The sequence below is a fragment of the Neofelis nebulosa genome, chromosome 12, assembly GCF_028018385.1.
Source record: "Neofelis nebulosa isolate mNeoNeb1 chromosome 12, mNeoNeb1.pri, whole genome shotgun sequence".
Lineage (NCBI taxonomy): Eukaryota > Metazoa > Chordata > Mammalia > Carnivora > Felidae > Neofelis > Neofelis nebulosa.
Genome location: NC_080793.1, coordinates 81,890,267 through 81,916,527, shown reverse-complemented (window position 1 = coordinate 81,916,527; position 26,261 = coordinate 81,890,267). Strand labels below are relative to the sequence as shown.

Genomic DNA, 26,261 nt, shown 5'->3' with positions numbered 1-26,261 from the left:
TTCCGAAAAATGAAAAAGGTACCAAGTTGTCTGGGAGCCACCTTGTCAAGCCACTCACTGTCCCCTCCACTTGTTCCCCACCATTGTGATGCTGTCATTTGAGGAGGAGATGCCTGGCGCTGCAGCAATCATCTTGACACCATGAGTGACAGATGTGGTAGCCCAGCGGCCTCATACCCTGAGCTGGTGAGCCAACGTACAATCTGTTACCTCCAAAATTGCTAGTTACACAAGGTAATTAGATGCCTTTACTATTTACTAGGTTTTCAGTTACTGGCAGCTTTATGCTATAGTATCAACAGCCCTGTGGAGCAAATCACAGATGAAGAGGCTGAAGGACAGAAAAACTTAGCTTCCTCCAAGCCACACAGCCAGGAAGTGACAGACACATAATTGCAACCGAAGCCCTTACTCTCTAGTGTTGTTAAGTATCTGCTCTACATGGCCTTTTGTTTATGAAGGAAACAGTGTGGTATTTGAAGGTAGAGTTTACTTTACTTTGCTTCTCTATTCTAATTTGTTCCACTTTAACCCCTTCTCTCCCCCACTTCCCTTGATACATCCTGCCATCTCCCCAAGTTTGGTCCTTTATCCCATCCTAGAATAATGTCTGGAACTATTTTAAGGTCATGGTATCTTTAAAACCAATAGGCCTATAACTTTCCTCAACGGTTGCTCTAAATTAACATTCCATCCATCCATCCATCCATCTAAACATTGCTGAGTTTCTATATGCCAGGCCTTGAGATAGAAGTATCAAAGGTAAAGATAAACAGGACTAGAGCCTAACAGTTGCATCATTCATGTACTTACAGAGGAAAATACTATACATTAACATGTTGCATAAATACATCACAGTGAAAAGCACAGTATAAACAAACAAGCCATAATTTTAGCAGAGTAATAAAGCAATGGACTCTGTCTGGGGTTATCTGAGCAGTTCAGAACGTGGGTGCTTGAGGTGGACTATATCATATTCAAATTTAATTCGTCTCTATCCTCAGAAGTAGGTAGATAAACCCTTGAGGTCCAATTCACTTGTCATGTTTTCATGCATGTTAAAATATGAAGATTATGCACATCCCAGTTTTACCTCTTTATGTTTGCAAGAACCAAAATCAATTTCATTGAACGTGATGTGTTTAACTTTACATGCAAAAATACAATTTCCGCAAAAAATGCAGGTGGCTCGACTGTTGGCATGTTCTTATGATATTAAACTATTACAATTAAAATTATCAATGCACTTAGCTTCAGAGATCTAAGTAGCATCTACTATGATTGAGCTTCTGATATTCTTGTACAACTTACATTTTCAGCACTTAATATAAATACAAAAAAAGTACTGAAATTCATAGAAGATGGAGTTAATATTCAAAATGATTCTAAGTGGTGAACATTTAGTTTTTGATCTTGAGGATGGCTAGAACACTGTCCTTTGACTTTTCATTCTACTTTTTTTACTGGCAATTTCAAAGTAAATCTTCCTTAATTCATCTTTTAGTTACAAGTTATGCTTTTCTCCATGCATTATGTATTAAGTTACAGGGGCTTTTCAAACACAAACCTAGAATATTCTGAGTTAATGAGGTTACATGCACATCTGATTGTCTGGATCTGTAGCAAAACATGACAATGTTTGAAGTATATCTCCGAGGCCTCGAACAATGGAATGAATGGTGTTACTACCAGTTACAATAAATTTATTACATTTCATAGGGTGACAACATTTTTAACATACCACTTCCACTCATGTTTGTAATTTGGATAGTTACTGTCTTGCAAAATCCCAATTACTTTGGCAATGGCCTTTTGATTTCCCATGAAATGAAGCTCCTTCCACAATAGCACTTGTAATGCCTTGTACTAAACTTGCTGTGTTTTGATTGTTTCTGAAATTCTATTCACTTGGCCTATAATATTACCAAGCTCCTCGTCTATGAAGGATGTCATCGAAAACACCACTATACAATATTGCAATGTCTTCAGCACTGAGAACAAAGGGTTTGTCTCAACTGAAGTGTTCGTAGCTTAATCTTTACTTCTGTTGTACTAAAAATTTTGATATGTTGATAACAGTCAAGAACACTAACTTTTGAGTCCAGAAGATAGAATAGGACCTCTTCTGTTTGTGACCCTGGAGTAGCCATCAGTCTCTCTGGACCTCCTGTTTCCTATTTCTCAAGACAGGGACTTGAGCTAGGTAATTTCCTGACAGGGCCTATCTCCAAAATGCCTTTGAAAGTGGTGGCCAATTGTTCTGATACATCTGAGGTGGGGTTCCTTCCCCAAACAAATCCCACAACAAGAATTTGAGTGCAAGCGGTTTGTTTGGTAGTTACCCCAGGAAGCACAAAAGGAATGCTGGAATTAAGGCTGATGAGGCAAGGACAATGAGGATGTTCCTGAACTACCACAATGGGCACCCAGAGCTTCCATCACCAGATGCTTTGGGATACAGTGTAGAACTTGCTCCCCAGAGTTATCCCATTTGAAGGCTGAAGGAACCATGGGATTTGTACACCAACTCCTGTCAGTCATTAGTTGAGGGCTACTGGAAAGGGAAGGTGCCATCCACAGCACTTGCATCCTGCCACACAGGGCTCCAGCTGCTAGAGGATGTTCTCAAGCAAAGAGATACAGATGGGAAGAATTTTAAGTTGGGCCAGGGTGCACTCAGGTGCACCGAAGTGATATAGGAGGGGCACTGCCCCTCTCCCAATATCTACCAAAAAGCCCATCTTCTGGACTTGCTCAAATGTCACATCACTTGTGAATAGTCTCCCTGACTCCCGAGCTGTGTTGGGCCACACATCTTATTTTAAAGAGAGCAAGTTCAAGTCGGGTAGAGAGGTAGAGGGAGAAAGGGAGAGAGAATATGAATGAACCCCAAGCAGGCTCCATGCTCAGTGCAGAGCCCAACACAGAACTCAACCCTACGACCCTGGGATCATGACCTGAGCTGAAATCAAGACTTGGATGCCCAACCATGTGAGCCACCCGGGCACCCCATACCACACCCTTTCATTACAGGAATGGTCACATCGTATATCTATCCTTCCATTAAACTCCAAGTTCTATTTCTACCTCACAGTCCACCTCCATGTATTTGACTGATGCTGCTGTATAAGCCTATGGTTCTTCAGTAGAAATTTACCCTTCACCAAGCCATCTCCTACTTTGTTTCTCCAAGGAAACAGCATACAGAAGTTACTACAGCTGTTTGTGCCCAATAGGCATCCCTGTCTGCAATTATTTATTTTTTATTTTTGAGAGAGAGACACAGCATGAGCAGGGGAGGGGAAGACAGACAGAGAGACAGACAGACACATACATACAGAACCTGAAGCAGACTCAAGGCTTTGAGCTGTCAGCACAGAGCCTGATGTGGGGCTCGAACTCATGAACCATGAGATCATGACCTAAGCCAAAGTCGGATACTTAACTGAGCCACCCAGGCACCCCTCCCTGTCTGCGATTCTTAAACTACTTCAACATCTAAATAGTTGAGTAGCTTATGCTGACATTTTAATGTTGCTATCAAATTCAGAACACCAAAGGCTTAGTGGGCCAAGAAGTTTACATATATGTATAAACATACATATGAATATACATACATACATAAACATCTATAATTATTAAATATATAATTATAATCTGTAACTACATAATATAATTTGACCTGAGATCAGATCTAATGTTTAAAATCAGATTATCAAAAACCACCAACCAAGGTATTTTGAGCACAGTTTACTTTAACACAGGTAACATACCCAGATTTATTTTTCACTGCTAACTTCTACAAAGAAGCTTGTCTAACAATTTATATGGAAGTTGTCTCTTCTGCCTATGTGAAGATGCATTTTTCATGCACTGTCAAGATTCTGTTACTTTATATAAATAGTACACAGTCTTCAAAGAAGTTGTGTATTTTTCCACTGTTAGAACTTTGTCCCATTAGCTACTACATTAGTTAATAGAGCTGCATTAAAAAAAAAAAAAAAAAAAAGAAGGATATATTCTAAGCAACTTCATTTCTTTTCATTTTGGTCAGTTCTCAAATGCATGTTTGCTCCATGTTTCAACAAAAATATCCCTTACTTTATGGCCACCCCTATGAGAAAGAAAAAAGTACAAAAAATGATTAAGAGAGTTCTAAATGTCTTAAGGTTCATGCTTTTTCAACTTATTATTACCCAGGCTTTTTTCTGCATACGTAGCAGCAGTATATTTTATCCAAGCAAATTACTTTAAAAAGACTCATCTGATTACTTAATTTCAGTCTGAGCCAATTTTGGCCTATTAAACAAAAACAAAAACAAACACAAACACAGAACAGAGCAAAACAACCTTTCCCAAATCCTTTCATCCAACTTTGCTCATGGGCACTGTGACCTGTATTTGGTTCCACCTACTCCATCCATAAATTCATTCTCTTTCTCCTTCCTTCTTGGGTTTCAGTCAATTCAGTTCATTTTTTGCCTCTAGCCCCTTCTTAGTAATTGTTATAGTACCCTTGAAACAGGGAGAGCACAGTGAGATTTGGGGACTTCTCTTAGGGGGAGCTAAAGTTTCGCTTTTTTCCCCTCTGGGCCAATTAGATTGCTATGAACTCCCTAGTGCATTGGTCTAATGCATTATAATAAGCATTATTCTAAGGAGTATATATAAACTCTACGTGACACATCAGCAAGAGAAAGGAAAAGTATCGGAAGTCAACACAGACTGCTGATCAGTCCTTTTGACACACAGTTTAAACTATGCCCTTTGGCACTGAAATGTCTTTAGAGAAAAAATAATGAAAACAATTAAGGAACAATACGCTTAATAAACCAAACTTAGAGAAAAAGAAAATGAAACTCAATTACAACATCAGTATTTTTGGTTAAACTACATTACATACTAAAAATAGTTTCGTAATAAATTGATGAAGTAAGCTTCTGCATGTACGTATCCATGACAACTCGGGTTTATATCTGAGTTTCTAATAGCTATATCACCAGAAATATGTAAATTGTTTAAAATGTTGTAATAAGATAAAATCATTTGTGTCCATAAATTTCCACTAGCAAAGAGTCCAACAAAAACTTCACAGCGAATCACAGATTATGACACGTTTTTATTCTTATAGAAATTAAAAGGCTATTTATTATCCTAATTACAGTGAAGAGCAAGAGGCAAGGGTCACATACCCTTCTGACTATTGTGAAGTCAAAAGGCTATGAAAATAAAAGAAAATGTACATGCTACCTTCCATACCAGATGGAACCCAATTTGGAAGTCTGATAGAGTAACTTAGCGGGAGCTAATACATGCCAGAGGAAAATCGCAATAGAAGAGTGAATGTGGGCATCCAGGCAAGAGCTTCTGCTACTCTTTTCTTTTTCCAGTGAGAGGTGTCAGTTCCTTTAGAAATGGGACTTTAAGAATGGATTCTGGAATATTTGGTCAGTGAGAAAGCAGCAAATACCATGCCATTAGACTGTGTTTACTCAGAGCATGTTGAAAGCCCCAGTCAACAGTTATGAATTCTGGAGGCGCCCTGCAGGAAAAATGTGAATTTCTGGGAAAGAAAATATAGGTAATATAAAGAATGGACAAAACAGGCATTCCCAAGTCTATTTTCTCATATACAATCCTGATTTTCTCTTTTGTGCAATGAGAAAGAAAAGTATACTGCTGTTAGTATTCTTATCATAAGCGATCTACAGAAAAAAAGCACTCAAAGAAACAGGTCTTAAAATATGGAATTTAAATTTCAGATTAAAGTTTTCCAATAGTATCTAAAATTATCTTTTAAAAAAGGAAACTCTCATAAACTAATTAGAATAAGAGATGAGAATTAAGGGGGATCCCAAACTATAAAATTAAACATTTTAATTCCTCCCCCAATGCTAGATTATATTCTTAGTGCATCAAGTCTAGCAAAAAATTCTGAACAAGAAAAAGTCTGCCTAAAAACATGGTTCTTTATGAAGACATATGGAGGCCAATCTGATGTACTCAATTCTAAGTTAGGTGGATATGTACTCTTTTAAGCATAGTTCTGCTATTTAGATCAATTCTCCACTTGCAGACAAAATCAACAAACACTTCTTATCTTTGTGTATTTGGGGGACTGGAAGAAAGGATGACCAAACCATCTTTTATCTTCTTCATGTGTAGCCAGATGTTCCTTAATTTCTTTGCAATTTTACCAAGATATAATTGACATATAACATTGTGTGAGGTTAGTTATCACATCTTTCACCTCACAGAATAGTTTTTTTTATCTACGTGTGTGGTGAAAACATTAAGATTCACTTTCTTGTCAACTATACTGAAAAAAAAAAAGATCTACTTTCTTCGCAGCTTCCAAGTGCACAAGAAAACATTAAATATGGTCAACACGTTGTACACTAGATCCCCAGAACTTATTCATCTCCTTTTTCTGTTAAAACAAAAGCTCTTTTAGGTATAACCGACATACAAAGAACTACATGTATTTAATGTGTACAATTTGATGAGTTTGGACATAGGTTAACAGTCATGAAAACCGTTATCCATGATACATTACTACCACAATCAAGGTCATCCAATATTTATCTCATAGCTGTGAAAGTTTATACCCTTTGGCCACCTTCTCCCTATTTCTCCCATCCTCCAGCCCCTGGCAACCACCATTTCTACTCTCTGATTCTAGGAGTTTGACAATTTTAGGTACCTCATATAGATAGAATTATACAGTATTTTTCTTTCTGCATTGATTTACCTCACTTAGCATGATGTCTTCAAGGTTTACCCATGTGGTCACATATTGCAGGATTTCCTTCTTTTTTTTTATGCCTGGATAATATTCCCTTATATGTATTTACTGTAAGAGAAATTCCATCTGAGAATGAAGCAGAGACAAGTAGAACCCAGAGACACAAACTTGACAACATCTCTTGAGCCCCTGGATCAAAACCAGTATCGCTGACTTGGACTTGCCAGCCTGCAAGCCAATGTTCCTTTTTTGCTCATGCTAGGTTGAATAGACTTTCTGTCACCTGCAACCCACAGAGACAGGATACAGCATTTTCAACAAGGAAACAGCTCCGTGGGCTTCTTATGTAATATTAAATAGAGGCTGCAAGCAAGAAATTCCTTTAAGGATTCTCTTGGCAAAGTATTATGATGCCGCAGATAAATTAAAAGTTTCCCCTTCCCAATCCAATCCCCCAATGTATCCATTTTTATCAATTTAGTTCGTCTCCTCAGAACTACTTTTTGCTCAGTTTACAAAGAGAAGATGGGGAGGGAGTAAATGAACAGACATACGAAGGAATGGGAGATGGTCTCTTCTGAAGGTGTAGGTATAAAAATAATAGATCTGTGAGTGTACGTGTGGATCAAGGAAATAGACACAGTTATTTTGCATATGGTTCTAAATTATTGAATCATTTATGGTTTTATGTTTTTTGCATCTGCCTCTACTTGCTTATCAGAATGCTCTAGTGCTTTGTCAACTGGCAGTGTACAGTGACCTATCTGTTTTAAATGCTAGGAAATAGCTGCACTGAGGTCCATGTATCATCATTTGTCTATCCATTTTCCTATTAATACATATTTGAATTTTTTTCTCCTCTAATTCTACACAATGATACAATAAACACCCAACTCCAGGTCTCTCAAGCTCAGCCCTTGACCTATATGTGCCCTACATGGCCATGATGGTTGTAGGAAATGAGACAGCACCCATATCCTTGGGACCTTGAAAGAACACGCTTTCTCCTGAAGATCTCAGCAGCTGGTAGCCTTGCATAATTAATACTCCCTCATTGAACAAACATTTGTTATATTATGGTCTCATCCTAAGCACTGCCCCCAATCCTTCAACAGAAAAATGGAACGAACTTGCTTCCTGGCTTTCAAGAGTTGACAAATTTATTGTAAACAGTAATTCTGAGAGGGCCGTATGCCATATACACACAATTATTGACAATTACTATGTGCCAGGCACATTTCTAAGTCCTTTACCCACAATACCTCATCTGCTCTTCATAAGGACTGTTTACGTCATTCTTGTTTTATAGATCTGATTAAAAGCCTAATGTCACATAGTTAGTAAGGCTCAGAGGTAAATCTGACTACTAATCCATCTACAAACACCAGGTTTATAAACATGTCATCAACTGCATCTAGAAAGAAAACTTTCTCTTGTATTAGGTAAGAACTGGTGAGAGGGTAAAGAGGTAAACAGAAAGCCATGATGTGGGGCCTGACCTATTAATGATGTGCACAAGGAGGCCAGAGAATTTGGGAAAAGGAAGTTGGATGCCCAAGAAGCCCTAAGTCAAGGAAATGCCAAATACACCAGAGCTCCTATGTGGCTTCTATGTACTTCCCAAAGTTCCCACGGATTTAGTCTGTAGACCACTCCTCCCATGGATTCTCACAATGTATGGGTGCTGTTATATAGCTTGGGTTCCCCAATTCATGATATTCAACAAGTGTTTGTTGAATAAAGAATAAAAATATGTAACATACTTCTAGCTTCCTCTAGAAAACAGAAAAGCCTAGACATTACTGTGAGGTTTCAGAGTGTACTCAAAGGCATGAGTAAATTTGACCCTGTTTTCAAATTGCTGCGCATTACAACACAACTTGGAACCTTTAGAACAGAAATTTCATACATGAAGTATCTCAACTGTAACTGGCCAGAGTCCAGATAACTATTTCTCTTTAACTGTAAAATGAAATACACACACATATCAGGAAACACTCCCCCCAATACCACCCCCCACACCCAGGGCAATAAAGTTTGTACTGGCTGGGAAAAGGTTAATGGAAACCAAATGCAATTGCTCTTCCTCATAAGAGAACTCTTTCTCAGAGCTTCTCTAAAGTCCTAGGCCCACACTTGGCAGAAATCCTCAAGAGACGTGGATTGTGTACTCAGGGATTTTTTTTAAACCTATCTCCACTCTGAATGGAAATCAGGTTAAGATAGCATTTTGGAATTCAGCCTATTTCAAGTGCGCTAATCACACTAATCACGTAACAGATTGAAACAAATAAGTTTACTTGCTGCCAACCTTTGCTGATTCAAGTTCTCAAAGACACAAAATACTGCCTCTGGACAAAGGTAGGTTCACAACTCATATCAGACCTGCAGAAGCAGCAACAACACTGTAAGCAGAGGCCTTACAAGGGGCACTCCTTATGTGGCACTTTCTGACCAACATTTCATTTTTTAGGGATCCAGAATATTCTCCCTTTCCTCTATACCTTTACAGAAATCTCTCCAGGCCAAGAGTCACCTCATCAAGAAGCTGGACTTGGAAAAACCTGGTCAATAATGTCCCCTCCTTCCTCTCACTACCAGGTTTCATTTGGGACCTAACTATTGATTCTCAAATGGGGATGATAGGACCTCAAAGAACAGAACTGTCTGCAGTTGAAAAATCCTCTCAAGTGATTATGACATACTTGTTCTCACATTTTAGAAAACCTGTTGTAGGCCTAAGTACCACATTTTTCTTGGGTCCTTAGGAGATAAACTTCACAGAAGAAAATTTTTTAACCAGCTAAAATTACCAGATAATGTTGAAAATATTAGATCATCTCTTTAACTACTAGAAGAATGTTTCCAAAACAAATTATACATTTACCTGAATTATTATAATTAATGTTGAGAGTAACTTACATTTTTCTTAACACCCTGACATATTATAACAGGTATTAATATGTGGTAACACTGCAACTATACTTTCATGTACAACTGAAGTGTACTGGATGTTGTTTTGAAAGGCTTTATTTTGGGGGGCTTTACATTTTTATGATTTTTAAAAATCTCCTCTCTTGTCCTTCTGTCAACTGTTCACAGAATTCTCCAGAGCAGATTATACAACTAACACATGGTAGAGTGATGTCTGAAAAGGTCTTAGGAAAAGCATGAACCAAGAATTTTATACCCAGCTAAGCAACTGTTTAAGCATGAAGGCCACAGTATTTTTTGATATACAACAACTCAGAGGACATTGTCCCAAGAATGCTTTCTTAAGGAGTTTCAAATTTAAGTCTGAGGATAAATTTCAGCTGAAGAAGAGAAAAATGAACAGCAGCAAGTGGCAGTAGCTTTTGAAGCCATCCAATTTTAGTATAAAGAAAAAAAAATCAAACCTGTGGTCATCATGGTAATAGAACCATAAAACGGAGAAGTAATAAAACTACCAAAACTTAAATGAGAAGGAAATGGTAGTGGGTTATATACTGATAGTCTCTCTTTTTAGAACTGGGGATTCAAAAGTTATCATATATAGCTAATAACAGAAATAGAAGTATATTCAAAGATAATAAAAATATAATCACCCAGAATTGTGAAGGGAAAGACAGGAGGGAAGGCAAGGCAAAGGAAGTAGAAATCTACCAACTTAAACACCACAGACAGAAGAGAGCCAATATATTTTGTCTAAATAAATATGAGCACACAGAGCACCAAAAACGTTGACAGAATTAGGCCAAATTTGTCTTATAATTATAAAAGGAATATCCTTATCCATTGAAAGAATGTAGTTACTTGAAAGCAAAGTAACTACATGTAACCCATAAACATGTAAGAGATTCACTTAAAACAAGGTGATTAGGGAAGGCGGACCAAAGGTTTTCCAGAAAATGCAAATAAAAGGAATTTAAGGGTTATTAATTAACATGAGACAGGTCAAGTCAGGGCCAAAAACATTCAACAAAAACAAGGCATTCCATGATTCCATGATGATTCAGAGTTTAACCCACTGAAGATTTAACAGTTGTGACATCTGTGAATAAAATACTGTAAAATTACAACTGATAAAGCAAAAAGTATAGGAAACACAGGAGATATATACAGAATCATACCCAACATAGAGGATTTTTTTTCTCCAGCTCACAAAAGAGCAAATGGACTGGAAATAACCATGGCTCACCTTAGACCTAAAGAACAAGATTAACAAGGTAATTGATACAGATTTCTATCAACTATAAACAAGACAATAACTCCTTTTGAAGTAATGATGCAATAGCCACAAAAAATTAACTTGTAGGTAGGCCACATAGAAAAATTCAGTAAATCTCTGCAAAATTTAACAGTACAGATACACAAGTTAAAGAGGAAATAAATATAAAATTTGAGAATGCTTAGAAAATACATACAATAAAAGTTCTGTTAAAAATGTTAAGAAATAGGGGCGCCTGGGTGGCGCAGTCGGTTAAGCGTCCGACTTCAGCCAGGTCACGATCTCGCGGTCCGTGAGTTCGAGCCCCGCGTCAGGCTCTGGGCCGATGGCTCGGAGCCTGGAGCCTGTTTCCGATTCTGTGTCTCCCTCTCTCTCTGCCCCTCCCCCGTTCATGCTCTGTCTCTCTCTGTCCCAAAAATAAAATAAAAAACGTTGAAAAAAAAAAAATTTAAAAATGTTAAGAAATAACTAAAGTCAGATTTAGGAGAAAATGTACAGTCTTAAGTTTTTGTGTAATCATAAAAAATAAAATTAATGAATGATAAATACCCAATCTTACACAAGAAATTTGAAAAACAGCAACAAAATGAAATGAAGCAATGCAAAAAGAAATGGTAAAGAGAAATGAAAAGCAGAAAGTTAGAATGCAGAGCTGTTGAAGAATTTTAAAATACAAGAGATCCTTTTCTTAAAAACATAGAATAAGCAAGCAACAAACACAACCAAGAAAAAATGGGAGGCACATACATAGGCAAGGTGAAAGGAAATAATCTCAAGAACTTGAGATAAAAGAAATAGACTGCTATCTTTCTCAGCAATTTGAAAATAAACGTGAAACTCTGCATGAAATCTATAGTTAACCAGAAAAATATAATTTGCAAAAAGTGAGCTAGAGCAGGAGAGACACTAAGAGGCAGAGCACAGAGGATATTCAGGGCAGTGAAAATATTCTGATGTTATAATGATGGACATATGTATTAATACAGTTGTCCAAACCCAATAAATGCACAATACCAAGAGTGAACCCTAAGTGAACTATGAACTTTGGGTGATTATAATGTGCCAATGTAGGTTCCTCTCTGGTCTAAAATAATAATAACAACAACAACAACAACAATAATAATAATAATAATGAAGGAGAAGGAGAAGAAGGAGAAGAAGAAGGTACCATTCTGGTCAGTGATGTCGACAATGAGTGATAGGCTATCATGTGTGAGGGCCGAGAATTATATGGGGAATCTCTACACCCTCCTCTCCATTTTGTTGCAAATGTAAAACTGCTCCAAAAAATAAAGCCTTTTATAAAAAACCCTGACCTAGATTGAGAGAATCTATAATTATCACAATTGGTGAAAATGAAATTGAGGAAACACTAGGAGAGTGATTTCTCCTCCTCACCCTATCCCCCCAACCACTGCCTTATATCTTCAAAGGAAACAACAATCTTAGGTAATTCCCAGGTGAAAAAAAACCTGTAAAAATTAAATACTTCCAGTACTGTACTAAATTTCAAAGTGCTAATACCTCCAATACTATTCAAACAGTTCCAAAGCAGAGAAAAAGAAAACAAAATCCTCTAAACTATTTAAGATGGAGCCAGTGTAATATGCATGCCAAAATCCCATGAAATAGTCTCCCAATACAACCACTCATCAATAACACGTGTATTAAGGTAATACACCTTAAATACAACTGTAACATATTTGTTTAGATCTACACCAAGTTGTTTATTTAATTTGTATGGAAAAATAAATGTGCACAAAAGGGAAATTTTAGAAAAGAATTCTAATAAAGATAAGGACACAGAGTGAAAACTAGTCTTATTTTAAGTCTATTGCTATTCAAATATTGTGGTTCTCTTGCACAAAAATATAGATCAGTGAATGGAGTTTAGACAAAAATCCAAACACACATGGGACCTTAGGTTATGGCATATGAGGCATGTTGAACCAGCAGAATGAATGGCATTGAGACTATTGAAGAAGCCACCCAGGAAAAAAATAAGGGTAGATATCTAGCTCGTATCAAAAACTCTGGATAAAACCACTAGAAACATGTAAGAGAGTGTTTGTGTGTGCATGCATAAGCATTTGTATATTTGCAATGAGAAATAAAAGAGTAATAGGTAAAAAAAAATTTTTTTCATATCAAGCCCATCAGTAAAATGCCTTAATATAAATGGTAAATCAGGAAAATAATATTTGCAAAATCCTATCAAAAAGGCATCTTTTTCCAATATGGAAAGATTTTCAACAAATCAGAAGACGACCAACTACCTACGATAAAATGGACAGAGAAGACAGGCAGAGTTCCTAGAAAATGAAATAGATATAACCTTCAATGCTCTTATATTTACTAAAAAAAAAAAAAAAGCTGTGTAAATTAAAAGTGTACAGAAAGCATTTTTCTTCTACCAGATTGGTGAAGATATCTAAGTGTGATATACATACGTGAAGAATTATCTTCTACACTCCAGTGGGAGTGGACATATAGAAATCTTCCATCAAGGGCAATTTAGCCATTTTTGTCAAAAATTTTAAAAATGTCCACACCTTAGGCCCCAACAGTTTTACCCAAGAATTTATTCTGCGTAGTACTCACCCATTAGCTCAATGGCATGCACACAGATATGCTTTGCATCATTGTTTATAATGGCAAAAGGTTCTGAACAACATAAATTTCTATCCATAGGAGAATGGTTAACTACATTACATAAATCAAAATAAAAGGATATTTGGTAGCCCTTAAAAAGGAGCTCCAAGTTAAAAAAACAAACAAACAAACAAACAAACAAAAAACCACAGGTAGCTAACAGTGAGTCTTTCGTGTTTCCATTACTGCAAAAACCTTTGCCAAGCTCTCGTGTGAAGGCTCTGTTTTTTACTTCAATATCTGCCATCAACAAGTGAAAAATGTACATTATAGAAACCGCACTCTGATAGATTGGTCTTTCCCGTCAGAAGAGGTATTAGAACTATGGCTTGTTTTTCAATCAATTTATATGTCATAGCTGATTTTATGATCATGAGAGTTTTTTAAATCTTGATGCATGTTATAAATAACCAGAAGTGCATGTCCTTAATCACATATACAACTGTAAACTCCTTGTTGATAAGAATTTTATCACCTTCAACTTGCTGTTATGAACTCTAAGAGAAATGATTCTGAAATTTACTGCATTACTATCTTGACGATTTATTTTTCAAGTCAAGGCCACCGCTAGAAACGAAGGCACTTTAGAGGATCTATGTTGTGTATTCTCAAGAAAGGTGCTGCATGTTGATGGCTTTGCGCTTTGCTTCTAAGGACTTAACAACCAGAGAAATTTCTTTACACTTATCATTGTACTTGAGTAAATCATCATTATTGACAGATTTAAACCTCAAGGAAATCTGTAAGTGGAAAAGAAAATACAGCTTTAACCAAAAAGTAAGTTTTATTTTCCATTTAACTGGATCATTAATGTCCAATAAGAATAATATAAATAAGGGAGAGTTTGTTTTTTATGAATTTCAACCCAGAATTTTTCAAATGAACTGAAATACAGAATGCAAAGCCAGTAAAAGATATTGTGTATACACAGTCTGTCCTAATACTGGAGTGATTGATCACCACTGGCTCTGCCTGGCCCATTACTGCCCAAGAAGTTTCAAGCCTTTGGCCAATAGAATCAGTACTCAATTCTCCTTTATTAGCTCATTATCCTATTAGGACAGAGATTCAAACTTTCAAAATGATAACAAGATCTTCAATTAGGTAACTACTGGACGATGACATACTTTCATTTCAACAGTTTAGAAAGGACCCATTCCATATCAGGCATGGGGCTTGGTAGATAGGAGTAATAACCGTGGCCTATCCTGAAGAAAGTCTGGTAGGAGAGATAGCAGGCCAATCAAGTAGTCAGGACGATGTTAAATCCGGAGAATGGAGAAGCAGCCCTAAATTGTCCTAATGACCAACGCCTATCATTTATATGGTCCTAGCTGCATTTTGGTGCTGTCTCCTGGAATCTCCTTAACACCCTGAGGCTGGCATCCTCAGAGCAGTCACTGGTAACACTGAGCCCAGGGAAAGCTGTATCATTCGTTAGATCATCGTGGTAATGTGTCTGGATGCTTGTAGGTATGAGTAACCACGCTTGTCACATAGCAGCTTCCTATTTTAATTACTCTTTCTTGCTAACTAGGTGCCAAGCTCAGCACATATGCTATCAATATGTAAATGTTACACCATTTTATGTGGTGTCATTAAAGATTTTAATTTTTTTAAGTGTTTGTACTCCTTTAACTTTGGTGCCTTGGGACACACCCCTGCTGACTCTAGAATACGTGTAACTCAAAGTAATGTCGCAGCTGAGCCCAATGAGGACCAGGGATGTCCTGCCACTTACCATAGGGCTCTGACTAGAAGCACTGGAGGACAGACTTGCACCCTGGGTGACCAGATTTTGAACTCCGTACTTTTTCACTACAACACCTCCCCTAAGGAGCAATTCTAGACTTCCCAATGTGATCCATCAAGTGCAGAGAGCACTTTCCTTTTGTCTTGTACTTTACCAACCTCATTTACTTGCCACACAATCTAATTTAGGGCATTTCCTTACAAATTCCTTTAATGTATTGTAATTTGAGGTGTATATAGCCATGTTTATACAGAAGGCTGATTTTAAAATATCAGGAGTAAATCTATTTGAACTGTGAGAGAGACCCTATAGGGAGAGGCAGAGGCGAAGCTCAAACCTTGAACAGCACACAACTTTAGAGTTTATCATCCTGGAGTTCTCCAAAGAAATTTAATTCTATTTTAAGTATACTTGCAGAAAAACAAGTTTCAAGTTGTCACTTCAAATACCTGCATATGCTTTAGATTTCTTATCCAGGGATATTTCACATTCATAATATACATATACACCTATCATTTTCAGGATTTATAAGTACGATGCAAAAACGATTCTCCTAGAATAAACACCAAAAGACACAGAGTGAGACATCCAGTGCATTAGCTCAGAAAGCAGAGGACATGCTACACTGCAATCACCAAGGGAAGCCAGAGTTTGAGAGTCACTTCTTCCTGGACCCCAGTTTCTTTGATCTAAAATGAAGTAATTGAATTAGGTATTTATACAAAGGTACAGGAGTGCTGATTCGAAGGGGCACATGCATCCCAATGTTTATATCAGCACTATCGACAAGAGCCTAAGTATGGAAAGAGCCCAAATATCCATCGATGGATGAATGGATAAAGAAGATGTTGTGTATACATACAATGGAGTATTACTGGGCAATCACAAAGAATGAAATCTTGCCATTCACAACAATGTGGATGGAACTAGAGTGTAATATGCTAACAGAAATTAGACTGAGAAAGACAAATACAATATGCTTTCACTCATATGGGGAGTTGAATATACAAAAAAGATGAACCTAAGGGAAGCAAAAATAATATAAAAACAGAGGCAGACAGATTTAAGAGACTCTTAAGTACAGAGAACAAATTGAGGGTTTCTGGCAGGGTGTTGGGTGGAGGGATGGGCTAAACAGGCAATGGACATTAAAGAGGGCACTTGTTGGGATAAGCACTAGGTATTATATGTAAGTGATAAATCAGTGGATTCTGTTCCTGAAATCATTATTATACTGTATGTTAAGTAACTTGGATTTAAATTTAAAAAATAAAATAAAACAAAATGAAGTGATTGAGCTAAAGGATATGTAAGGCTTCCTCATACTTAAAGATGCCTTGAGTCCACTGTCATTTTGCAAGCCAACAAACTTCAGTTAATCACAGGTCAAAATACATTTGCATGGAATGAAACTCAACTGTCTGCACCATCTTTTAAAATAATCTAACTGAAGAATGCTTCCCCCTACACACGATAAGCACCAAGCCAATTTTACTCAAGAGGTGAGGTTTCCTTTATATTATTCTAGGAATCTTTACCTGGCTTGGGCATTTTCTAGAAACTGCCATTATGGATAAGCAGACAAAAGCTAATCCCCCTTCTAGGAGAGATTTTCATTACTCCATATTGTTTGGCTTCTTATCCCTAGAAAAGGAATCTTTCCCAACCAGTTTTACTTTGTCCAAAGAATACTGTGCCAAGGTTGGAAAGCATTGCCACCGAAGGAAATGATATGGTCTAGAATTCAAAACACAAGTTCCCTTCAAGCTGGTATAAGCTACACAATTCTATTTACTGTTACTAATGATACACACCCATCCAAAAAGCATTATCTTCTGTTTTTTTTTTTTTATGTTGCCGGATAGTCTAAAAACTTAGACTTGTTACACACTACAGGAGTTATTTTACTGAAAACCTAACTAATATTTTCCAGATACAGTATTATCCTCAAATGAGTCACCATTCCACCTATGCAAAGGCTTTATCAAATAACCTTCATTTTAAACTGAACACAGAACACCTCTTTTTGTGCAGCAGCTGTATTCTCTTTCCAATTATGTAGAAAATGATACATAGAATGTGTGTTCAAAGTGAGGACAGCAAGTTTAGTTTATAAACAGATGCATTGACCAAAAATCTGTCCTAAATGTTTGCTGTCCATTCATTCATTCAAGAGGCATTTATTGAGCGCTTATTACGTTCCCAACTCCACTCCTCATGCTAGGGATATACACATGCTAAGATAAAACAGACAAGATCTCTGCTCACATTTTTTTTCAAGGATACCAACACTAAACAGGTAAAAATATTATTTCAGACAATTACAAGCATTTAAAGAAAAAAATTTTAATGTGATAAACAATTTGGACAGAGTTATTTTGGAGGATATTCATAGGCCATCTCTCTCTGAAGGAACATTAGAGTAGAAACCTTAATCAAGAGAGGAAACCATCCAGGTAAAGCTTCTAAGTATTGTAAACCAATTGCAAAGACCCTGAGGTTAAAGTGAGCTTGATTCAGTCTGAGATTAAACCTTTATACCTAATACATATATCAATGTATATTTTATATTATTTTACCTATTTAACAGTTCAAGTGTATTAAAAATCAAACTTGAAACAAACCTGAAGTATTTCCACTGAATTCTGGCTTCCTGAAAGACATAGCTTGCTCTAAATAAATTCGTCTCTAAATGGCTACACATTAACATCAATTACAGAGCAAGTAAAAAATACCAGTGCCCAGGCCCCACCCAAGATCAATTGGATCAGAACCTCAGTATATTTTAAAATTCCCTCGATGATTCTAATATGCAATGAGAACTGAAAGCCATCATTCTAAATTAATCTGAAAATTGCCTTATTCTAGCAACCAGACTGTGTTTTGGGGTCCCTCACTCTAATGTCAACCCTAGGTTGACTTTTGTTAGTTCAGGTACATTGGGAGTTTAAGAAAGACCCTAGTGTGTGTGCTGGTTGAGAATGTGGGTCCTGGAGTCAGATCATTCCTGGTTTGAATATTCTCATCAGTTATTGAGACTTGGGCAAGTCATTGAATTCTTTAAGTCTTTGTTTCTCTGTACAAATTAGGAGTATACCGCCAGCGTCTACATCATTCTTCATTAGCTGATGTATATACAGCACTTATCACTGCACCAAGTACATAGTAAATGATAAGTAACAACTATGATTATTATAATTAAGTGAACAGCCTAGTCTTTTTATGTACTCAAAAAAAAAAAACCCAAATATAATTCCTGGTTTTCAGGATTCACATTTAAATGCTTTAAATAAGAACTAATTGTGATTAGGTTGCTACCCATATAATACTGTGTAATTATTTTCTTAAATGCCTTTCAAATCATGAGTAAGACAAAAATGTAGTTTTATTTCTAAATTACTCATCACCATACTTAGGAAAACTTGCTATAAGCATTCTTCAGGATCCTTAAGAGACTTGTACATTTATTTTTAATGTGGGATAGGGAAAATTTTACCCTCTTGAAGATTTGCATGTTTTCATGAAAAAATGCTCAAGGTCAGTTGTGAATGCATTCCAAATTGCTTTCAAAAGAAAAATGATGAGAGCTTGATGTAATAATGGGCATCCTCATGACAACCATTCTCCAAGACCAAATCACTTGAAAGTACTTAAATCCTAACCATTGATATAGATAGCTTTCCATGAGATTGTGCTTAACCATGTCCAAGTCCAGTCCAATTTCCATGAAGCATACTTGATTAAATATTTAAATGTTCCACGTCTGCTTCCTTCCCACACACATGCATGAGCAGGGGCTTCCCTGACTGCAATGATCCATGCTGAATACTTAATGACTTTCTTAGACTCTAGGTGTATTTTCCAAACATTAATAGAAGATGAAAAGCAGTACATTATCAACAAAAAACGTAACACCTACACAATGTCAAGGGAACATTTTGGTTTGCTGAGCTAACAAATGTTACTGCTCTGATGGCAAAGAATATTTTTGCCTAAACAAATTGCAAAGTATCATAACTATATATCAGATGCAAATTACAATGAATGTGTCTATAATGCTATCTAAACATCTTTAAAACCACGACTTATTTCAGAAAGTTTTAAAGGCTATGCCTATCAATTTCAAAAGATGTTAATCTCTACAAGTGTCTGTTCTACAATCACCTGAAGATGCATCATTCATCCAACTCTTGCCTCTTTCACAGTATGAGCAGAATGAAATTAAGCCAATGGCACTAAGTAATCTTGCTAGATACAATGATATCAATTAAAAACTGCCAGTCAAAGCAAAGTCATCTCCTTTGTCATCAATGTGTATTTTTTTTTCAGAAAGTCACAACTTTGATCAAGTTCAGTAATCAGCCAGTCTATTGGTCTAAAGATGCTTTGCTCCATCTTTATTGTGTTTAAGTACTACAGGAAGCAAAAACTATAGACTTGTGATAGCCTAACATTTAATGACACTTCACATTTGAGCGCAGATGGTCAGTAATAAAAGGAATTGGGTTTAAATATGCTTTTATCATTCTTTTGTGAATCAGAGGAATCAAGTAGTTTAGCAAAGGACAAGCCAAGCTGAAGAGCACATAGACAGATTGTTGAAAGTGAAATAATTAAATTATGCAAAAACCATGAGGACAGATTGTCAAAAAATTTCTGCATTTGGTGCTACAGAACACTTGACTGGGTTAAATGAGGTTAATACAACTTACCATTCAAGAATGGTAATAAACTTTTCTTATTCCAGTCTCATGATAGTATCAGACCTTGAGCTAGATTACATGCAATCTTGAAGTTGTGACATAGAGTAGACTGTTAATACCTAATATAGAAACATGCTTTCCCAACCAAAGAAAAGGCCTTGCTATATTCAACTAACAAAAACTAACACAATTCAGTTATACATATGAAATTGAACTGGCCATAACTTTATGGTTGTGTATTATTACTAGACAAAATATTAGACATAAGCAAGCATTATGCTTTGCAGATGATGGTACTTAACTACTCCCAACTCAGTGCAAATCAGTTTCGTCTGATGATCGGATGAAATATGAGGTTTCCTACTTGGTGACAATTTATTGAGCAATAAGGTGACTCTGGAAAGCCAATATTCCTCTTGAAACTTAGGTAAAATTATGTTTCACTCTTCCCTATCAAGTTTACTTTCTGACTTACTGGTCTTAGTTTTGTAAATATGCTTCAATTTAGTTTTAATGTTTCCTTAGGAGGAAGTTCCAACTTCTTTCACTAAATCCAAGCCCTTCTCCACCTCCTGGTTATCTCTGGTTTGGCTTCAACTTCTACCCTACACAACATCCTTTACTACAGAAATAACCAAACCTGAATCCATAGCTAACCTACCTGAGCTCCATGGACCCTAAAGGGTCAATGAAATGCTTTTAGAGATACAGGACCCCCTGAACCTGATTTTAACATCTGTGAGTATATGAGTACGTGAATTCTTTTTAAAAGAGGACTCTTTGTGGTCAAGAGGTCCACAATCCCAAGGAAAGGAAGAAACAGTCTAATTCCCATTCTCTATTGTGTTACATCCTTGAATTTAACCTTGGCTTTGCAGAGAATACATTAGGGACTTTGGAAGGTTGGAAATCCTCTACAGTGGTCAAACTAAAAAGGAACAGCTTCAATAATGCTGACTCCATACACAGCCACTGAGAATCTTAGTATCTAGTATCATAGTAAGGAAGAGGTGAAAAAGGGAGCCTCTGGTGAATCAAACTCTAGGGAAAAAGTAGGGTTTTTTGTTGGTTTGTTTTGTTTTGTTTTTGCAGGGTTGGGGGGGAAGGTTTAGACTTTAAGGAAGATACAGTATTCCACGAAAACTTTTTCATTTTTTTTTAAATATTTATTTTTGAGAGAGACAGACAGAGAAAGAGAGCGTGTGTGCGTGAACGGAGGAGGGGCAGAGACAGAAGGAGGTTCCAGGCTCTGAACTGTCAGCAGAGACTCAGATGCAGGGCTTAAACTCATGAACCGCGAGATCATCACCTGAGTATAAATCCAAAGTCAGAAGCTTAACGACTGAGCCACCCCACCACCTCTCCAGGAAAATTATTTCAAAAGGAGATGTTTAGTAATTTAAAACATCACACAGAGATGAGTGAAATATCTAAAGGCTTGCTATATTCATACTACCGAGTATATGCAGATGCCAGAAGAGCTTTTAAAACCACCTTATTAAAAGGAAATAGCTGCTTTGGGGATTAGAGTAAGATTAGTTCATAATAAAATATAATACTTCTGACTTTCTGGTAACCTACTGTTCTCTTATCTAGCATACAATTACAACTGACAGTTATGACAATGGACAAAGGACAGAAAAACACTGTATACTGAATCATTTCTATTACCATTCTTATGTATTTTATTATATTCTTATTTAGTAAAATAGGCATACTTTATATAATACAAATAGCTTTCCACAGTATTAACTGAAATACTTAATTAGCAAGAATGCAACTTCTCTCCAAATATGCAAAATAGAGTTTGAAAATAGAAATGAAAGTACATAAATGGAATTGTTCAGAGGAATCATTTGAATTTTTTAACTCAAATGTTTTGCCTGTATCTTAATTTTCTCATTTATTATGTTTCATTCATTTATATATTAATCATTCATTTAATACTTACTGGGCTAGGTTTTTGGGAGATAAAGTAAATAGAATTTGGTCTTTAGTGTAAAAGGGGAAAAAAAAAACCTATTCCAGAAGGGTTTGACAAGCACTAAGGTAGAGATGTGCATATAGCCTTCCTGTAGCCAAAGGAGGAGTATATATGTTAGGTTGCGGGAGTGGGGGGTATCAGAGAAAGTTTCCTTGGGAAGGTGATACTTCACATAGGTCCTACAAACAGACACAAAGAATTAATACACCCGGCACATTTAGGAAATGTCATTTTTGCTACTTCTGAAAAACACATATACAGGCAGTAAAGTGAAAGAATAAATGTTAAAGAGCTCAACACGGGCCAGGTTACAACGGCCTTATGTTCATGCTAATTAGATGACTCTTTGTTGAAAAGGAAATGGTCATCTAATGAGAAACTTTACCAAGAGAAGCAACATGATCAGAGCAGTGTCTTTAAAGACAGACTGAGAAGGATATGAGCGACAAGAGATGCAGATCTGTACCAGAGCAGGGGCAAGGGTGAGACACATTGGTTGAGATTGACTTAGGAATGGGAGTAAGATTTGGTGGCTGAATGGATAGAACAAGGTTAACCGAGAAGCCTCAGTGTGGTGGGTAAAAGTGGTACCATTTACCAGACAGGCAATGTCAGAGAGGAAAATTTGGAGAAGGGTGATGGCGAGTTTGAATTGTGTGTGAAATAAGCAAACTGAGGTAACAATTCGACAGCTATACATGTGTCTGGAGACCAGTAGAGAGGCCAAAGGAAGAGATTTAAATTTGGGGATTATCAGTATAGATGCATCCATTGAAGTCAGGGACCTGGATAAGTACATTTACAAATGTAAGAAAGCAGAGGGTCAAAGGCTCAATCCCAGAGAAAGACACTATTAAAGGGATTACGTGTCTGAAGAGAAATTTATCAAGGTGGCAGAGGTAACATCTAGAGACACCATACATCGTGGAAAGCAAGATTCTGGAAACCAAGGAGATTTTAAGTAGTAGAGAACTGTCAACATTGTTCATCAGAGAATCAAAAATCTATCACTAAGCCAAGTTACCAAGTCACTGACCTGAACCCTAACTCTACTGGTGTGTGTCTATAATATCAGGCTTCTATTATGAGCACCATAGGTACACAGGCCACACGTAAGCCTGAAAGCAGGAGTGCTGTTTTCTACTCGAATTTTCTGCTTTTCTGCCACTGCCAGAAGAAACTCTCAAGGACTTAGCTGAACTAAGGTTCAGAAGTACCAGTCAGGACTCTTTCCTTCAAGTCACAGATGCTGACCAGAACCCGCTGAAGTGCAAAGCATGCTGGGAGAACTCATGGCATCAAAGGATGAACTCAACAAGCAGGAAGGCAAGAACCGGGACAGCCTCAGGGCCAACATCCAAAAAGGTAATTCCCAATTTCATCAGCTGGCTGAAGGGCTACTTTATTTAAAGCTAGCCATTTGCCCAACAGCCCATTCACTGAATTTACTTGTTGCTTGTAACAATTTGAAATGGTTTGCAGAAGTTCATATTAAACGGGATAGGGTTAAGAGCTCAGGAAAAAATTTATACTGTGTTTTAATTGACCAGTTTTTTTCCCTTCCCTAACAGCACTGTCAAGAGAGTCCAATTGGTCCCAGATACCCATTGTTAGAACTGAAGGGAGCTGGCAGAGGACGAGATAGAGCCAACAAATCCCCAGCTGGAAGAGAGAAGAGGCAGTATACGTCACAGCTGGTGCCGTGGACGGATTGGAGGGGACATGGGTGGGTGAGGAGGAGAGCCAGAGGTGGAGACAGAGGGTAAATGAAAAGGGGAGTAAAGGAGACAAGGTCAGACAAGCAACTGTTTCAAGCTAGGAGATCACCAGTGATTTTAAGATGATGTAAAGCAGGAACCATGAAATGTACTGTTCTCAATTCTGTCTTCCTGTCAATAAAACCAGGAGTGCCAGATAGCATCTGAGACCAGATAACCATATGTGTTGAACTTTTTGGTTTTGTTTTTGAACATCTAATGCATCCAGGGGAACTTACTCACTAAATAACTGCTTTGACTCTTTGGAAGGAATTGCTTTAATCGTCTCAATTCTTTCATGAGTAACCCTTCTGCTTATACTTAATTCCAGAAAGTTTCCTATTCACTGAGTTCAACAATTTACGAAGTTGCATGCATAGGTAATAATAATCTGATTTTTCTTGTAAACAAAATAATCCACTGAAATTAAAATTTAATGTATTCTCTCACATACCAAATCAGACTGAGCAAATTATCCCTGGGTCTAATTAGCTTTACCAACAACACCTGTTCACAGTGATACCATATGTTTATGACAAGAACAATCAGTATAGATGAGCCTCAGAATGAGACTGCCTGGGTTCCACCCCAGCTTTACCACTTCTCAACTGTGTTACCTCAGGCAAGTTACTTAATATTTTATCTAGTTTCAGAAGCCAACAGTGCAACAATTATAGTGACCTCATGGGGTTTGTGATGATTAAATGCATTAAAATACATACAATGCTTTTAGGACAGGGACTGACTTACAGTAAGCACCATTCAAGTGTTTGCTATTATCTTTCTTATTTTTATTGTTACAGTGGTAGTTAGTAGGGATGGGAAAAAAGCTGCCAGACTTGATTTCTGCCTCAAAGTGGCTTGAAATTCACCGAAGAGAGAGAAACTATCATGCACGTACATAGATACACACGAACATTCTCACAGCACGTAGAGTGGGACTCTGGCAAATGCAGAAAGTGTAGAAAACTGTACTAACAAGTCAGGAGGGTTCCTCACTCACCAACCTTTCTCTCTGCGCTCTATTCCCCAGACCAAAGAAGAAAGAGCTCCAAGGGCAGCCTTAAATTCCATGGGTTTGCGTTCTTTGTGGTGAGAGGGTACCCTACCCATGCCTGTCCCAAACCTAACAGGCAAGAACCGTTTGTTTCCAGAGCCAAGCCTTTCAGGGGAGGAGGAGACTCAGTGAACAAGCAGTTTGTGAGGGAAACTGGCAGGTTGATGCTGAGCTGGAATTGAGCACAGTGAGAAAGTCCTTAGGGGAGGTTGACACCTGTCTCCCGGAATGTGGGGTAGACATAGGACAGAACCTGGTACCTATTTCTGGGCTGGAGCTATCAGAAGGCAGAAAGGCCTTCAAAGTATGTCAGCAGGTCTTAAAAGGATTAAGCTCATAATACTTGTGAAGAAGAATGGTGCGGCAACCCCCTTCTAAAGTCCCAGACGCCATTATGGGGACACAGAAGAGAACTCCTATGATTTCTGTAGCCCCACAAGAAGGAACGGGGGGGGGCAGAGAAAGAGCAGCAAGGAGTGTGGAAGTACCATCCTCAAGAAGGAACTGGAAACCTAGTCTTCCAGATGGACTCAAAGGATTCTAGGTATCCTCCTCTGCAGTAGTTGTGAGCAACTATAGTCACCAACAGGGGGATGAACAAAGCCCTCACTACCCACCCTCCCACGACCTTCCCCTACAAATGCAAACCATCTACACAGAGACCATTCCCCTCATAGAGCATATACAGAGCTAGAGAGAAACAAAAACAAAAACAACAAACCGAACAGCCTAGTTCTGGTAAGCTCTGCCTCTACTATTCCTCTCCCTTCCTTTCCAAAAGAGTAGACCTTGAAAGGGAAAAGGGAATGAGGATCTAGAAGCCATACACACACCCCCCCCCACCTACCCCACTTCTCACCAAAGTCCAAGTGGCCAATATCATAGCCCCTATCTGGAGAAAGGGAAGAGAACTTTGAATCAGACATGACCCTGGAGTTGCAACACGGTTAGACTAATTATAGTAACTCCAAGTGACCAGAGAGTTAGAGTTAGTGCATCTGGTTAAAATGGACCAGAAAACAATAGGTTGAAAGCTGTGACTAAAGAAATGAAAATATGCTTTTATGCTGGTATCTTCTTTTGAAAGGGTCTTGAAGACAAAAATTAAAAGGACTGATGGGCCATCGAGGTAGTGGCTAAAAAGTGAAACTTAAATACATCTTTGATGATCTAAAAGTAAACTTAGCCATATCATCAAGCATAAAACATTTGGAAATTGACTATTTAAGGGAGTGACAAAGTAAAATAATGGGCTTCACAGACTGAAGTCTCATACAAATGACTTGGAACCATTCACTGGGAATTGATTAAAGACATTATAGAAAATTACCTGGAAATATCCCAGGTACTGTCGATACCATTTCAATTTCTTATTTTGTTAGAAAAATGAGGTAAATGGT

General features: G+C 37.4%; 1 protein-coding gene and 1 long non-coding RNA gene across 6 annotated transcripts in view; one reads left to right on the top strand and one right to left on the bottom strand.

Moving 5' to 3' along the window:
• TRPM3 (transient receptor potential cation channel subfamily M member 3) overlaps nucleotides 1-26,261 on the bottom strand; it is a 796,659-nt gene that overhangs the window by 510,801 nt on the left and 259,597 nt on the right. The gene's annotated exons all lie outside the window — the stretch shown is intronic.
• On the top strand, nucleotides 161-23,987 carry LOC131492080 (uncharacterized). Its single transcript, XR_009251832.1, has 3 exons — nucleotides 161-418; nucleotides 23,294-23,412; nucleotides 23,619-23,987. It is a non-coding gene; the product is annotated as an uncharacterized LOC131492080 (long non-coding RNA).